At 41.8% G+C, this 6,000-nt stretch overlaps 1 long non-coding RNA gene across 1 annotated transcript; it reads left to right on the forward strand.

The window, feature by feature from the left end:
- The first annotated feature begins 4,032 nt into the window (after positions 1 to 4,032).
- On the forward strand, positions 4,033 to 4,935 carry LOC108049453. The gene is made up of 2 exons (XR_001769544.2): positions 4,033 to 4,469; positions 4,540 to 4,935. It is a non-coding gene; the product is annotated as an uncharacterized LOC108049453 (long non-coding RNA).
- Positions 4,936 to 6,000: the final 1,065 nt, after the last annotated feature.

Here is a 6,000-nt window from a genome sequence, read left to right on the forward strand (position 1 = left end):
TCCTGCCAAGATGTCGGGTTGATTCTGCACACCCCCAACTCACAAGGAAAATGGAAAATCCCCCGCGTTGCCAGGACTCTTTGCTCTGCCAATGGCCGCACAATAAACTTAATCTGCTCATAATGGGAAAATAATTCACAAAAATGCTCGACTTGAAGTTGGTAGCTGCATTTGCACTTGCTTGTCGGTCCATCCACCACCCCACAGCGCCTTTAAACAGCAATTATATCTATAAAAGGGGCCCCCGGAGTCGAAGACAAAGGCCGCAGACAAGATGAGGTTTCTGCGGCCCAAGGAAAGCCAGGAAAAAAGCAAGCAAAGTTTATTAGTTTGACCTGGCAAAGGATGCTCCGGTTCCGGATCCGGGTTAGAACTCCCGCCCTATCCCCACAGGACTCTAAAACGTTGGAAATAAAGGAGGCAGTCGGTGGATGAACAAACTGTATTAGGAATATCCCGCGCAATCAAATTTAATTTGCCAGGAGAAAGTCCTGTTAGTTAAGTGCGGTGGAGTCTTCACTAACTTAGTGAGATTTCTTTGAAGTTTAAAATAATACCTAATTAAGTTTTATAGTTGCGTAGAATTTATTCATATTGAAATGATAATAATTGATTTTTCAGTTCTTAAAGGGAAGTTATCATAAGAATGAATTCCTATAATTAATGTTACATACTTATTAATAAAAAAAGATATTTTTAGTAGCTCGTCTTCGTTTTTAAAATATAGCTATGTTGTTAATGAAATAATCAGGATGCTAATGAAATCTCTTCAAACAGAAATCCATCCGAAAGTCGATACGAATACATAGTTGAAAGAGATTTTCTTTGTATTCCGGTCTTTGTTTTCAATTTATACATATATATGTATTATGCATGTTTGTTTGAAATCAGAACTGGACTACAGGTCGTATGAGCAATCTTGTAAACATGTCATGTAGCTAGCGATAGGTTTTCTACTTTACTCGTATAGCCCTCACCTCATTATAATGAAAATTCTGGGAATAAACTATGAATAAAGTTAATATCTGTACATTTCTGTGAATATTCAATTATACTTCACCGAAATATGCGACTCCACTCTCAATTGATAAAAACCTCAACGCGAGTTAATTTTTATTGATAATGCGTTGTTTTATTTACATTTGCCGGGCAATTATTGCAAATTCACAAAAAGAATGCAACTTATTACCACATCACGTCACATCGTCGGAAAGGATATGAAATATGTGCAGAAAAAAAAAGAAGCGTAGAGGAGAAAATGCCATGAAATTGAGTTAATTAAAAGGGAATCCACTGTGCAACGCCCACACACATTCTCACAGCCGCACACACACAAATACATAGACAAGCAAACGGCATGAAAATGCGGTAAAAAAGAAAGAAGCAGAGTGCACAGCAGAGAGATGAATATAAAATATTTGGTTAATAATGCACACACGGAGGCATGTCGTTGCAATTCGCACATTTGTGTGTGTTTGCGATATGTACATATGTACATAGGTATGTTTGGCCATATGTATGCAGTTCATAACGGCAAATGGACGGGGCATTGTTGAAATTGTTGAAATTTGGTGAAAAAATATGCTCCCTATGCTTCGGGGGGCCTTTAAAATGCATTCAAGTGCAAGTGCCGCAAATGCAGTTCACTTCGCTGAATCGATAGAGCGAGATGGGTGGTTTTTGGGCCACCCCATCCGATAAGCCACCCCCACCCCCACTCCCACATCCTACTCCTACAACTTACTACTCCTATGAACAATTGCAACATTTTGGCAAAAGTCGGAAGAAGTAGTCGGCCCTCCTGCTCGCACTTCACTTTACCTTACTCCTCAGCCTGCGACTGAGCGAGACAACTGTAGTGTACTTCAGACCTGGCGTGATGTATAATTCGCACAAGGCAAACAATTCATTTCAGGTCAGAGCGAGAGGGGAGCGGCGAGGAGTGGAAAGAGAGAGATAAGAGCAATAGCAAGCTCAAGTCTCCGCCCAATGCGAAGAGGTTGAACCCCTTGCTCTCAGGAAACCGGTTTATTTCCAGTGTATTTGTGTGTGTGAGTAAGCAGCACAGTGGCTGCGGCAGACATCTTGCCAAGGGTTGGACTTTTGCCGCAGGATTTGCCAGCTGACCTTAAGCCCAAAAATGTGCGTGTACTGCTGAAAAGGGGCGTAATTAAAATCAAGGGGGGTTGTGCGGGGGCCTCGGGTAATGGTGGTGGGGCATGCAACCGCCAGGTCGCTCCTAAATACTTTCACCAACTATGCCATGTTGTCATAATTCTTCATCCACCTATAACGCGCACACACCCGAAAACCCAAAAAACCACACATAGGCAAAAAGAATAAAGAGAATAACGAAAAGTGCATGAAATATGCGCCCTGTTATTGCTAATACGCATTCCAGCTGCAGTTTTCGGCTCAACAACAGTGGACTCACAATGGAGTGGAATGCCACTGTCGTTGCTGCCGGCATGTCAAAGTGAATAACTCAATAGCCATATTGGGTGTCCACCTGTGCGAGAGAGAGAGAGATGGAGTCCAGGAGAGTGGGAGAGCGGGTGAGTGGCAGCTCCATCCATCAGATAGTGGGGTAGGGGTGAGGGCAAAAGGGGGGTTGCAGCACTTGCAATTCCACGTAAATCCACTCGATGAGAGCACTTACATGAGCTTGCGTTTGTCACACACTCACACACAAACACTCACTCAGATGGCCGTTAAAATTCTTGACAACCCGATATGGTAATGATAATTTCGCACATTGAGCCGCAATTTACACTTCTGCGGAATAAAACAAAAGCAAAGTCGAAGGCAATCGCCAATCCACGGCCATTTACAGCGCACTCGATATATACGGGTATCAAGTAGCCAGTGGCCAGTATCCAGTATCCAGTAGCCAGTATCGAGTATCCACCATCCAGTATTACCACCCAACTGGTAAACCCGACCATCAGCCATCCGGGGAATCCCATTTCGATCCGGGGAATGCATCGGGGACACGCGCAGCGCATAATCTTTAATTAGCAATGACCACAAACGCCCAGCTGAGCAATGTGAAATGCCAACTGAAAGAAAAGAAAAACCAACAGCAGCGGCATCAGCTAACAAACAAATATGCAAAATGTTATGACACACACCGAGCTCCACAGAGAACAATAAGTATAAAAAACACAGGGGCAAGTGAGACGAGAGTCGGTTTTTTATTAACCAATTTTCAATGTGAGCCCGTGGTGTATTTATTTTAGCCATTTTTTGGCAGTGTCTAGTATGTCCATTGCAAAATTACATACTGTTTATAGATTTGTGTTTAATTTCTATTTGTCTGCTTGAAAATCTTCATTCTTAATTTAGGATCCATTTTTCGAAGAATGTTCGCTATAATACTCTACATAAATATGGATCAGACATCAACTTTTAGACGCTAAACTTATCCTATTGAATTTGAATTTGTTGATTAAACTTCCTTATCACTATTTTTATTAGGATCCTTTCTAGCACTTCTCGAGCCACATATCATAATAGCCTAGATTTCGGAAGTTTATAGGTTTCAATATAAATTTGTGTTTTATTTTTCTGAAAGTGTTAACATTTATAGTTATAGTTTTTTAATAACGAATGAAAGTAGTGAATGTTCACTGTGCTTAGTCAAATTATGATAAGCTCAAGATACATAAAAGAAGCGCATATTTAACTGAAATTCGCCAACATTTAATATTAGCTAGTACTAATTTCAAAAGCAAAATAAGGCATTTAGTTTAGTTTTCGTCAGTGTAACATACTGGGCGCTCTTTGGTAGACAAGCACTTGAAAAACGAATTTAAAATAACTCGCGGGACCTGAGAAACCTCCGCGTGGATTGGGATTGAAACTGGAGCTGGTGAACTGGATATGCAGTATGGGATATGGGAGCTGGGAACTCGAAACGTTGCGCAGGTCAGTAGCAATTAAGATAAGCCGCTACAAGTGTGCCGATTATGTCCTGTCAATGTGTCGTCGATAACTCCGGCCGGCGCCCCCGGTGGCCGGGTAAATCAGGTAAGCCAGCGGCACCTGGAAACTGGGATGTTGGCCTGGAAAGGTGCACCGTCATGGATCCAGAGGCACTCAAGCGACGGACATCGGTAGCCGTTCGTTCGGCCGCGATAAGCTGTCCAAATGGAGGGAAGCCTTAGACTGTCTCCGTGGCAGGGGCATCCTGCTCATTCCATATGCATAATGCATTCATTTGACAGCTCCGAACGCGAGGACCACCGATCGGCGGATCAGCATCTGGTTATAGAGTTCGCTTCTAATGCCGCCTTTTGACTGTGCCGCACTTCCTTTTTCGAGCATTTATCCCCGCCGCTATTAATTAGAATGTATATGGGGTTTGAGCCGTTGTCCCCGTTCCATTCCCTTAATTTTTGGCATTTCAAAAGTTAACAGCACGCGACATTTTAAATATGTATGATGCGATGCCCTCGCCCTCGGACTGCGTGAGTAATTTGGGTGGCATTCCACAAATATTATTGTTCAAATATTTGAAACTTGATTTGCATTTTTCAGCACTCGCCTCGTTTGTCGAAATGGAGGATGGCGATGACGATGGCGGACGAAAGACGAAATGGAACGTCGACGGCAGGCTGACTGGGAATGGGAATGGGAATGAGAATGGGAATCCCCGGAGCAGCTGTTGAAATTGATGCCTGGTCGCGTTTGGCATTTGTGTCGAATATGCAAGTAGTCCTGGGCATGTTAAGACAATGAACACGATAGCTGGCCAGCACGAACAAGGAATACTCTGTTATCCGGGAATTTAGTAGTTCACTTCATTTCATTTTCAGCAAATATAACCCTCCAAAGCTTTCATACTCATTTTCGAACTACTTTCCTGTTTACAAACCCTTTTTATCGTAACACGAAATGTGAAAATGGCATAAATGTTTCTTGCAGATATTCTAACTTTAGGGTTGCGTTTTAAGTTGGTAATCTAATCAGTAAGTGTTATTTAATAAGTCTACTTAGTAGGTAGTGGTATGATCCTTAAAAGAAATATTTTGATTTTGGAAGTGAGCGTCTTATTCAAATTTAAACAAACTTTAAACTTTTAGACCACCTTACATTTAAATACGCAAATAAGTTTTATACAGAAAAGAGAGGCTTAAGTAATTCAAAATTATACAAAAATTTCAGCTATAAAACTAGTTAATAACAGTAATAACTTTAATAAAATATAACCTACACTGTTGCAAATAAATTTGTTAGTTATAACAAATAAATAAAATAAATAAATAATAAGCTATTTATAAAACTAAGACGCGGATAAATATCCCTATTCAATGCAATGTAGCATTTAACAACATCAACTTTGCTTTTATTTTGATTTTTAAAATTTATTGATTAGGGTTCTAGTCACAATAGGTCCTTTGGAATATACTTTACAAATTCCAAGGGAACATGGCACTCAATAAATTGCAGGCTGCAGGTGGAAAAGTCCCTTTCCCATATTTCCTGCCGCATTGTTCGCTCTTTTTAACCTGACCTCCGTGTGTGTGGGTGCCAAAAACATCAATTTTGCACCAATAAACTCTATTTTGTGGCATTCCGTTCGACACTATATTTTTTTTGCATATTCCGCAAGGTCAAATGCCCGCCCAGCCGAAGAGCTTGACAAACTTTGGATTGCACAACCGAGCAAATTAAATGCACAAAAAGTGGTGAAAGGAGTGCCGGCGGCAAACGGTATGATGAACTGCCAGGGTTTGTGGAAAGCCTTTTGCCATGGCAACTACGGGTAATTTCGGGCTCATTACCCGGGTAAACACAGTGCCCCTCTTCCCCCTTCCCCCGTTGGCCGCGTGCCGCTTGCGATTTTCCGCTTTCCACATCCCGCCGTGAAAGTTATGAATGGCGGCCGGGACAATCAAATCAGCCAACGAGCCAGACACCCGTCAAGCAGCCAAGATGACGACGACAAATTGGAGTAATGAAAATGTTTTCGAAGTATTTGCTTTGAGGTATACGCGG

The sequence above is a fragment of the Drosophila rhopaloa genome, unplaced genomic scaffold (genome assembly GCF_018152115.1).
Source record: "Drosophila rhopaloa isolate 14029-0021.01 unplaced genomic scaffold, ASM1815211v1 contig_115, whole genome shotgun sequence".
NCBI classification, from domain to species: domain Eukaryota; kingdom Metazoa; phylum Arthropoda; class Insecta; order Diptera; family Drosophilidae; genus Drosophila; species Drosophila rhopaloa.